Raw genomic sequence first — 12036 nt, 5'->3', positions numbered from 1 at the left:
TATAATATAATGACCACATCTTACCTGGTTTTTTGATGACTGCTGTCTTTTCACCTCCAGGATGTTCCACAGAACAATTGAAAGTCGTTGAGTTTTTCCAGACATTCTCATTCATGCGGAGCTGACTGACTCCTGTGTAGGTTTCCCCGCTCTGGACCGCCGGGTACTGGATGAAGTCCGTCAGCGCGCTCCCGCTGGCGTCTGTCCATTTGAAGGTGAGTGAGGAAGGAGAAAACCCGGTAGCGACACAACCGATGCTGTAGACATTGTTAGTAGGGGTTCCACAGTTCATAAGAGTGAGCAGAGAAGAGGGGGCTGTGGTTGCTGCAATAAAGAAAGAAAGAAAGAAAGAAAGAAAGAAAGAAAGAAAGAAAGAAAGAAAGAAAGAAAGAAAGAAAGAAAGAAAGAAAGAAAGAAAGAAAGAAAGAAAGAAAGAAAGAAAGAAAGAAAGAAAGAAAGAAAGAAAGAAAGAAAGAAAGAAATGTAACACTTTATTTGAATGTACAGGAATGACCAGGTAACTATGGTCATTACACAGTTATAACCTAAGAACTACTTGTTCATTTAATCTTGCACTATAAGGCACCATTTAGTTCTATGTAGTTGGTTGTCTTGTATTCTTTGAGATATAACTACCACTAAGTTTAATATTTTATTAGTCGTATGTACAGGATACACATGGTGTGCACCGTCTAACGTAATGCTTACTTGCAGGTTCCTTCTCAACAATGCAACAACAATAAGAAATAATAAAAGACAAGAATACGAACATACAGTAACTATCTCAGTAGAATAGAATAAACATTTTAGAAAAGGTATAATACAGGAAGGCCCAAATAAGTACACATTAACACATTCAATTGCAGACACATTTACCAGTGAAAACAACCATAACATAAAACATGCTGTTCCTCTAATACCAATTAATTGAAATCATTTTCAATTAATGATTTATATGGATTAAGGTGATGCCAATTAACACTCAATTCAATATGGGCTAAGATGAACTCTGCTCATATTATCATACCCTTCATTTGGTTTATGTGTTTGACTCCTACATTTTCATTTTCATAGGGTCATTTTTGACTTAAAGCAAAGCCTACATAATTAACCAATTAAACACCAATCGCAAACAGTGAAAGAAGTATGTGAGGAGATGACCAAACAATATACTGCCTTACTTAGGTGTACTACACTAACAACAGTATCCAAGTCATAATTTTAACTTTCGTCCATAAAACAATGATTTATCTACAAACTATAGCAATTTAACTGCATAAAAAATACACAAAAACAATGGCTTACCTGATGAGACTGTTACCATTGTCCCTTTCCCCCAATAGTCAAAGTAGATGAACACAGTGTGACAAGGGCGTATGCCAAGCAATACAAAAACTACCCTCTTTACAGCAATTAGTTTCAACTAATCTTGATAACTTCCTCACTAAACCATAGTAATTTGGTTTGTAAAAAAAAATCTAAATAGATACTACATTCTAACATAGTCACACTTGGTCAACAATATATTTCCACAATATGGTCATTTTTTTCTGAGGAACGAAGGGTTTTCTATTTATAAGACTTAAGGAAACAAACTTCTGCATTATTCTACAACAGCAGAACCTAGAAATTGAGGAAATATTTGACTTTCAAGGAAATAAGTAAACCATTTCTTTAGTGGACCATGAACAGGTCTATTCAATGACGTTTTGCATCTGAAAAACGCACAAGACAGCATATGTTATTTCTACACAGAAAATAGAATGGGAAAATTAAACATTTGATGGATGTAATAAATGTAAGTTTGCTTACCTGTTGAGACGGTGACTTGTGTCCCTTTACCCCAGTAGTCAAAAACACCACAGTGCTATGTCTCCATTCACTGCCTGTACAAAAACCCTGCACCTCAATAGGCAGCTTTAAAGTCATGACACTGAATCCAACAGACATGAAGATATAACGCAATATCGTAATATTATTATACACCTGATTTCTTAAGGACATACGTTGTGAATTCAGTTTTGTATACCTTTTAAAAACTGATGCTCAGGTCCATGTCATGACATCACTTACTCCATCAAAACATACTTTAAAAAATGTAAAACAATTTACAATGGGGTTATATCAATATCAGACGATCATTTGAAGAATATTGTATGGTTTCTCCCCATTTTCCCTATCCTCAGGCAGATATAATGCAAGTTCTGTCTCTGAGGTTTTTGTACAGCCTCATTTCACTGTGTACCCCACCCCATATCACAGTGATATACCCCAGCACAAAAACACCTAATTCACTACTCCATAGGGATTCCATATGACTGTCTGCTCTCAGTCAGGTATAAGAAACATAAAACCATGGCTAAAACTATACATTGTAGCATTATTACAGATTCTTTAAGTATTATATTCTCTATGAGTTGGTGGATTAATCTTCAATGTTTGTTATTATTGTTTGTGACTAAAGGTGTATCCATTGTCAGTTTGTGACAGTTGTTTGCAAATGTATGGATTTATGTCACAGTACAAAATCCAATATCATGGCTATGGCCAAATCATGTTTATGGTGAGGTTTCATTAGGTTTACATTGGTACCATTGTCGTGGGGGGTGTTTATTTGACCTGTTCAGTGTTGATGTGTCCATACAGGAGCAAAGGGGTTTTTGTACGGTGTAATATCACTGTGGCCCCCGTATAGTCACAGTGATACACACCATAACAAAAACCTCCCACCAGTACCACACACCTGCTCTATGAGGATAGCAACACATTCAGATGGTTGTGGATAGGTAATAACACACATATCTATTATTTCTTCAAATATTTTGAATATTTTAAAATATTATATATTATAACATGATTTAAGTATTCTTTAAAATTAGAACATTTTACCTAAATCCTGCAGGTACAATGCTTTACAACTGTTATAAACATCTATGAGACTTTTTATTAGTGAGCTTTATAATATTTTAATTTTCAACTCACTCAAAATAATTTAGTCAGAATTTGTATGAATGGTTTAACCTTTATTAATATTTGTTACAAAGTCAGCATCAATATGAATGATTTAACCTTTAATAGTTGTTATTTAGTCAGCATCATTATGAATGGTTTAACATTTAATAGTTGTTATTTAGTCAGCATCATTATGAACGGTTTAACATTTAATAGTTGTAATTCAGTCACCATCATTATGAATGGTTTAACCTTTAATAGTTGTTATTTAGTCAGCATCACTATTAAAGGTTTAACCATTAATAGTTGTTATTTAGTCAGAATCATTATGAATGGTTTAACTTTAATAGTTGTTATTTAGTCAGCATCATTATGAATGGTTTAACCATTAATAGTTGTTATTCAGTCAGCATCATTATGAATGTTTATCCATTAATAGTTGTTATTTAGTCATTATCATTATGAATGGTTTAACCTTTAATAATTGATATTTAATCGTCATCATTATGAACTGTTTTACATTTAATAGTTGTAATTTAGTCAGCATAATTACGAATGGTTTAACCTTTAATAGTTGTTATTTAGTCAGCATTATTATGAATGGTTCAACCTTTAACAGTTGTTATTTAGTCAGCATCATCATGAATGGTTTAACCTATAATAGTTGTTATTTTGTCAGCATCGTTATGAATGGTTTAACCATTAATAGTTGTTATTTAGTCAGCGTCATCATGAATGGTTTAAGATTTAATAGTTGTTATTTATTCAGCATCATTATGAATGGTTTAACCTTTAATAGTTATTTAGTCAGCATCATTATGAATGGTTTAATCTTTAATAGTTGTTATTTAGTCAGCATCATTATGAATGGTTTAACCATTAATAGTTGTTATTTAGTCAGCATCATTATGAATGAATGGTTTAACCTTTCTGTTTAATACTAGGCACTCCAGCCCCTTTGGTGCATTTGGATGTTCATTATTTCTATCACTAAAATAACGAAGAAAACACATAGTATCACTTTATAAGAAAAACCTGCTTATAACCTGCTTATAAACATTAACCAGTTTTGAACTTACATGTACAAGTCTGTTATTCATGGTTTGAATATGACTGCAGATACATGTATTAATTATGTATATAGCTTTTTAGACAGTTTATCTCACATTCCCAGGAAGTGTCAATTTTGACTGTGACAATATGAACTGTGTTGTCCTTAGGGAACGATGGTTTCCTGCAATATACATTTTTGTTGTTTTTGTACAGGTCATGCTTTGCTTCACACCACTGTGTGTAATTATATCTGACACAGTGATAGACAGTTGTGTCTTCAGTTTAACTTCTCTGCCCTTCTAAAGTGACTATGTTGTTGGAAACATCTTTGGAGATGCTGAACCTGCTTTTGAAAGAATATTTGCAATTTCCATCTGAACCATTCCATAGCTTTATCTACAGGATATCTAATCCAGGCTGTGGTATAGCTATCATGTCACGGCCGTCTTGAAAGGAAGCGGACCAAAGCGCAGCGTTTGTGGCGAACATGACTTTAATAGATGACGCACAAAATACAAAACAAAAGACGACTCATGAAGTCCACGGTTAACTAACCGAAACGGAACAAAAACCCACAACCCTCAAGAGAACACAAATAGTTTAAATATGGCTCCCAATCAGAGATAACGAGCCGACAGCTGACACTCGTTACCTCCGATTGGGAGTCACACGACACCACAATTAACTCACCCAAAACACCACCAACCGAATACACCCTATACAACAAACCCCACAACAAAACCCAACAAAACAAATACACCCTGGCTCAAATACAAAAGTCCCGGAGCCAGAGTGTCACAGTACCCCCCCCCTAAAGGTGCGCACTCCGGGCGCACCAGCATACAGTCTAGGGGAGGGTCTGGGTGGGCGTCTGTCCACGGTGGCGGTTCTGGCCCTGGTCGTGGTCCCCACCCCACCTTAGTCACCACCCGCTTCCCTAGCCTCCTCCACATGACCACCCTCCAACTTACCCCACCTGGATTTAGGGGCAGCACCGGGCTAAGGGACAGCACCTGGCTAAGGGGCAGCACCGGACTAAGAGGCAGCACCAGGATAAGGGGCAGCACCGGGCTAAGGGACAGCATCGGGCTAAGGGACAGCCCCGGACTCAATGGCGGATCCTGGCTGGCTGGCTCTGGCGGATCCTGGCTGGACGGCTCTGGCGGATCCTGGCTGGCTGACGGATCTGGCTGCTCATGGCTGGCTGACGGATCTGGCTGCTCATGGCTGGCTGACGGATCTGGCTGCTCATGGCTGGCTGACGGATCTGGCTGCTCATGGCTGGCTGACGGATCTGGCTGCTCATGGCTGGCTGACGGATCTGGCTGCTCATGGCTGGCTGACGGATCTGGCTGCTCATGGCTGGCTGACGGATCTGGCTGCTCATGGCTGGCTGACGGATCTGGCTGCTCATGGCTGGCTGACGGATCTGGCTGCTCATGGCTGGCTGACGGATCTGGCTGCTCATGGCTGGCGGAAGGCTCTGGCTGATCCTGTCTGGCGGAAGGCTCTGGCTGATCCTGTCTGGCGGAAGGCTCTGGCTGATCCTGTCTGGCGGAAGGCTCTAGCGGCTCCGGTCTGGCGGACGGCTCTGAAGGCTCATGGCAGACGGGCGGCTTAGCAGGCTCAGTACAGATGGCCAGTTCAAGCGCCTTAGGGCAGACGGGCAGTTCAGACCCCGTTGGGCAGACGGCAGACTCTGGCCGTCTGAGGCGCACCGTAGGCCTGGTGCGTGGTGCCGGAACTGGAGGTACCGGGCTGAGGACACGCATCTCAGGGCTAGTGCGGGGAGAAGCAACAGGGCATGCTGGACCCTGGGGACGCACATAAGGCCTAGTGCGGAGAGCAGGAACAGGGCATGCTGGACCCTGGGGACGCACATAAGGCCTAGTGCGGAGAGAAGCAACAGGGCATGCTGGACCCTGGGGACGCACATAAGGGCTAGTGCGGAGAGCAGCAACAGGACGCACAGGACTCGGGGAACACACAGGAGGCTTGGTGCGTGGTGTAGGCACTGGTGGTACTGGGCTGGAGCGGGGAGGTGGCGCCGGAAATACCGGACCGTGCAGGCTTACTGGCCCCCTTGAGCACTGAGCCTGCCCAACCTTACCCGGGTTGATGCTCCCCGTCGCCCGACCAGTACGGGGAGGTGGAATAACCCGCACCGGCCTATGTGGGCGAACCGGGAACACCATGCGTAAGGCTGGTGCCATGTACGCCGGCCCGAGAAGACGCACTGGTAGCCGGATGCGTTGGGCCGGCTTCATGACATCTGGCTCAATGCTCACTCTAACCCGGCCGATACGTGGAGCTGGAATGTACCGAACCGGGCTATGCCTGCGTACAGGAGACACCATGCGCTCTACTGCGTAACACGGTGTCTGCCCGTACTCTCGCTCTCCACGGTCAGTCCAGGGAGTAGGCGCAGGTCTCCTACCTGACTTCGCCACACTCCCTTTTAGCCCCCCCCCAAGAAATTTTTGGGTAGTACCCACGGGCTTCCAGCCTCGACTCCGTGCTGCCTCCTCATACCACCTCCTCTCGGCTTTAGCTGCCTCCAGCTCTTCACGAGGGCGGCGATATTCTCCCGGTTGTGCCCAAGGACCCTTTCCATCCAGTATCTCCTCCCATGTCCATGAATCCTTTATAGGCGTCCATAAATCCTGTTGCCGCTTGACACGCTGCTTGGTCCTTTTATGGTGGGTTTTTCTGTCACGGCCGTCTTGAAAGGAAGCGGACCAAAGCGCAGCGTTTGTGGCGAACATGACTTTAATAGATGACGCACAAAATACAAAACAAAAGACGACTCATGAAGTCCACGGTTAACTAACCGAAACGGAACAAAAACCCACAACCCTCAAGAGAACACAAATAGTTTAAATATGGCTCCCAATCAGAGATAACGAGCCGACAGCTGACACTCGTTACCTCCGATTGGGAGTCACACGACACCACAATTAACTCACCCAAAACACCACCAACCGAATACACCCTATACAACAAACCCCACAACAAAACCCAACAAAACAAATACACCCTGGCTCAAATACAAAAGTCCCGGAGCCAGAGTGTCACATATCATCACTGATAGAATACCCAGAGACCTTACAAGTGATGCTCAAAGATTATCTTGGCTTTACAACCATTGAGCTTGGCTGCTGAGTTCTGGGTCAACAATACCATGCATACCTGTCAGGGGAAAAATCTAGATATTTGAAAATGGTCTAACATTAGGTACATGATACATTTATACAGTTTGATTATGTTATAGTAAAATGTATTAAAAAAAGAAACAGGAGGCAGCTGCCAGCAGCAGCAGGAGAAATGCAGGGAACATGGTTTGTGAGGAAGCTGAACTGATGGGAATAATACTTATTTACTCCAACTGAGTGAAAGAGAAACAGACTCTTCTTTAATACAAATAGGATAATTGATTTGCATCAAAGTCAGAGATTTAGGATTAAAGGAGAACTACAGTAAAATTACTAGAATCACAGTGACATGTTGAGTAGAACAATTATGTATCATAATACTATTAATAATAATACAATGATCTATTATGGGATGCAATGACTTGCATTATGAATGGTTCTGTTCTGCTCATTGCTTACAGTATGTTATTATAATCATTATCATTGATGCTTTGGAGAACTGCACAAAAGGCACAGATGGTGAGAATCTAACTATTGTTGGGGAATCTATGTTTGGCAGGGTCTGATTCTCAATCAGAGGCAGCTGTCGCTCGTTGTCTCTGATTGGGGATCATACTTAGGTAGCCTGGTTGCCTACCTTAGTTGTGGGATATTGTTGTACCTGTTTGGCTTGTTTTATGTATAGCCCATAGGACTTCACGTTTCGTTATTTTGTCAAGTGTTTATTCGTTTTAATAAACATGTTTGCATACCACGCTGCACCTTGGTCTGACCCGTCTCTCAACGACCGTGACATCCCACCACCAACGGACCAAGCAGCGTGAACAGAAAGAGCAGACAACATGGACATGGGAGGATATTTTGGACGGTAAGGGATCCTGGACTTGGGAGGTGATCCAGGCAGGGATGGATCGCCTTCCTTGGGAGCAGACGGAGACAGTGAGGAAGGATAAACGGCGACGACGATGGAAGCCCGAGAGACAGCCCCAATAAAAAAAATTGGGTGGGCACACGGGGTGGTTGGCGGAACCAGGGGGCAGACCAGAGCCAACTACCCACACTCGCTGTAAGGAGCGTGTGGTCATTGAGGAACCAGGTTATGCGGAGATACGCACTGTGTCGCCAGTGCGCATTCACAGCCCAGTGCGCCCTGTGCTAGCGCCACGCACGTACCGTGCGGAAGTGGGCATCCAGCCAGGACGGATTGTGCCAGCTCCACGCTCCAGACCTCCAGTGTGCCTCCACAGCCAGGTACGGCCTGTGCCAGCTCCTCGCACCAGACAGATGGTGCGTGTCGTCAGCCCGGTACGGCCCGTGCCTACTCCTCGCACCAAGCCAGTGGTGCGTGTTCCCAGTCTGGAACGGCCCGTGCCTGCTCCTCGCACCAAGCCAGTGGTACGTGTTCCCAGTCCGGCATGGCCCGTGCCTGCTCATCGCACCAAGCCAGTGGTGCGTGTTCCCAGTCCGGAATGGCCCGTGCCTGCTCCTCGCACCAAGCCAGTGGTACGTGTCGCCAGCCGGTACGTATTGGAGGAACGTATCCAATGGCAGGCGAGCAGGATCCAGGCTCTCGGCAGCGCAATGGAGCGCGTGGTGAGTACATTGGAGCGATGGGAGAGAGGTGGCGTTTTTACACCTCCTCCAACCACACAACTCACCCGACCTCCAGCAACGGTCCCCTGCAGGGAGCACCTTAGCGTGTCGGTGCCCAGTCTGGGGCCGGCAACCAGCCCAACTACAGGGTTGGAAACCACCTCTGCGTCGGTGCCCAGGGTGGGCACGACGTACAGCCCCGTTTTGGAGCAGGAGCTCCTAAACGTGTCGGTGCCCAGTCTGGGGCCGGCAACCAGTCCTACTACAGGGCTGGAATTTTCCTCTGCGTCGGTGCCCAGGCTGGGCACGGCGTTCAGTCCTGCTCCAGAGATGGGGATGGATACGGGTCCGGAAATTTGCGCCATTTCGGAGTCAGAGCAGTCCACTCCACTGGTGCCCAGTCCAGCTCCGGTCACCTGCTCCACTCCGGAGCCAGAGTAGTCCGCTCCACCGGTGCCCAGTCCAGCTCCGGTCAGCGGCTCCACTCCAGGGCCAGAGCAGTCCGCTCCAACGGTGCCCAGTCCAGCTCCGGTCAGCGGCTCCACTCCGGAGCCAGGGCAGTCCGCTCCACCGGTGTCCAGTTCAGCTCCGGTCAGCGGCTCCACTCCGGAGCCAGAGCAGTCCGCTCCACCGGTGCCCAGTCCAGCTCCGGTCAGCGGCTCCACTTCCATCTTCAGGCTGTTTTATGCACAGCTGGTTTTTGGAGTTGTCATTGGTGATGGTGAACTGGCCTTGGATGGACTGGGCATAATAAGCAGCGGTTCCCGTGTCAATGTATCCAATCAACTCAAGTCCTTTCCCTGGTTTCTGATGGATCCAGTGCATCCGGTAGCTACCCATGGAGATTCCAGACACTTTACAGGACAAGGTCACTGGCTCTCCAGGTTTCTTCACCACTGGCTCAGAGGAGGTGAGTGACTGCCCCTGAACAGCTGAAAAACAGACAGTGAGTTTTGATGACTGTGACCCTCAAGCCAAGTAGCATAGCTCCTCTCCTCTCTCCTACACTGGACAGAAAAAACTCCAGTTAACTCACCTGAGATGAGAGTCAGGGGGAACACACATTCTAGAACTCTCATTGTGGGACGGTTCTAGAATTCTGTAAAAGGAGGCACATAGACTGGGACTACTTTTCGTGACTGATGTAGATGGTCTGTGAAGGGCAGATATCTGAGACACTAATGAAATGGGAGGAGACATTGGGTCTATGTGCACAGAACACATTTGCATATCCATGTGTTAAATGTTTCTCCCTGTAGCTATAGTGGTATAAATATTACATATCTTGGTACTGATGAGAAATGTTTTGGTGAAGACTCAAGGTGTTCATGTAATAGTGACATAGCCACTGTATCCAGTGTATCAATAAGAAGTTTTATGTCATAGATCAGTTCTTCGATTGATATTATTATATTATATTGAATCACTGAGGGCCATATGTTGCACTTGCACATGATTCACATGCATATGCATTTTTTGTACAGTTCCTGTCCTGGTTTGTATCACTGTGGTCTTCGAGCACAATAATAAACAGCTGTGTCTTCGGTCTGCAGACTCTGTCCTGTTAAAGTTACTGTCTGCTGGAAGTGTCTCTGGTGATGCTGAACTTTTTTTCAGATTATCACTATAATATGTGCTACCACTGCTACGTATTTCTCCAACCCACTCCAGTGCTTTTCCTGCAGGCTGTCGTACCCAACCTATACAGTAGCTGGTGCTGGTTTTCAATTTTTGCCTAAAATGACATACCCAAATCTAACTACCTGTAGCTCAGGACCTGAAGTAAGGATATGCATATTCTTGGTATCTATTGAAAGGAAACATTTTGAATTTTGTGGAAATGTGAAATTAATGTAGGAGAATATAACACATTAGAAAAGGTAAAAGATAATACAAACATAAAAACATGTGAAGTAGGAATCAAAGGTCCCGTAGAGGTAAAAGAATACCCAGATACCTTACAGGAGAGGGTCAGAGGCTGTCCAGGCTGCAGGGTCATAGAGCCTGGCTGTGTGAGTTCAGTCTGACAGAACACACCTGTAAAACAAAACAAAAAAAATGTTTTAATTACAAACAAAACAAACAAAAAAGAACATTTTGATCATTACATTTCCAAAACTCTATTACTCCCTATTACACCAATATTGATGTATCAGTCCCCCAAAACTCACAGGATACAGTTGCCAGCAGCAACAGCAGAGATGCAGGGAACAAATCAAATCAAATCAAATTTAATTTGCCACATGCGCCGAATACAACAGGTGTAGACAGTGAAATGCTTACTTACAAGCCCTTAACCAACAATGCAGTTCTAAGAAAAAAAGTAAAGAATTGATAAGTAACAAAAATAACAACTTACAAATAATTAAAGAGCAGCAGTCCGGGTAGCCATGATTAGCTGTTCAGGAGTCTTATTGCTTGGGGGTAGAAGCTGTTAAGAAGCCTTTTGGACCTAGACCGCTTGCCGTGCAGTAGCAGAGAGAACAGTCTATGACTAGGGTGGCTGGAGTCTTTGACAATTTTTAGGACCTTCCTCTGACACCGCCTGGTATAGATGTCCTGGAAGGCAGGAAGCTTGGCCCCAGTGATGTACTGGGCCGTACGCACTACCCTCTGTAGTGCCTTGTGGTCGGAGGCCGAGCAGTTGCCATACCAGGCTTTGATGCAACCAGTCAGCATGTTCTCGATGGTGCAGCTGTAGAACATTTTGAGGATCTGAAGACCCATGCCAAATCTTTTCAGTCTCCTGAGGGGGAATATGCTTTGTCGTACCCTCTTCACGACTGTCTTGGTGTGTTTGGACCATGATAGCTTGTTGGTGATGTGGACACCAAGGAACTTGAAGCTCTCAACCTGTTCCACTACAGCCCCGTTGATGAGAATGGGGGTGTGATCAATCCTCTTTTTTTTCCTGTAGTCCACAATCATCTCCTTTGTCTTGATCACGTTGAGGGAGAGGTTGTTATCCTGGCACCACACGGCCAGGTCTCTGACCTCCTCCCTATAGGCTTTCTCATCGTTGTCGGTGATCAGGCCTACAACTGTTGTGTCGTCGGCAAACTTAATGATGGTGTTGGAGTTGTACCTGGCCATGCAGTCATGGGTGAACAGGGAGTACAGGAGGGGACTGAGCACCCCCCCCCCCCCCCCCCCCCCCCCCGAGGGGCCCCTGTGTTGAGGTTCAGCGTGGCAGACATGGTTTGTGTTTAAGCTGAACTGATGGTAACAGCACTTGATAACTGAATGAAAGTGAGAGACATATTCCTCTTTATACACAAGACAGGAG

The 12036-nt window shown here is 45.0% G+C and overlaps 1 gene segment (V, D, J or C); it reads right to left on the bottom strand.

Moving 5' to 3' along the window:
• Positions 1-12036, bottom strand: part of LOC311103817 (immunoglobulin heavy constant mu-like) — a 30219-nt gene that overhangs the window by 3005 nt on the left and 15178 nt on the right. The window contains exons 4-7 of the C gene segment in view: positions 10713-10787; positions 9416-9682; positions 8821-9069; positions 25-324 (exon numbers count right to left, since the gene is read on the bottom strand).

This window comes from Coregonus lavaretus (assembly GCF_964263955.1).
Source record: "Coregonus lavaretus genome assembly, chromosome: 28".
Lineage (NCBI taxonomy): Eukaryota > Metazoa > Chordata > Actinopteri > Salmoniformes > Salmonidae > Coregonus > Coregonus lavaretus.
The sequence above is the reverse complement of the archived record's forward strand: the minus strand, read 5'-3'. Positions and strand labels throughout refer to the sequence as shown.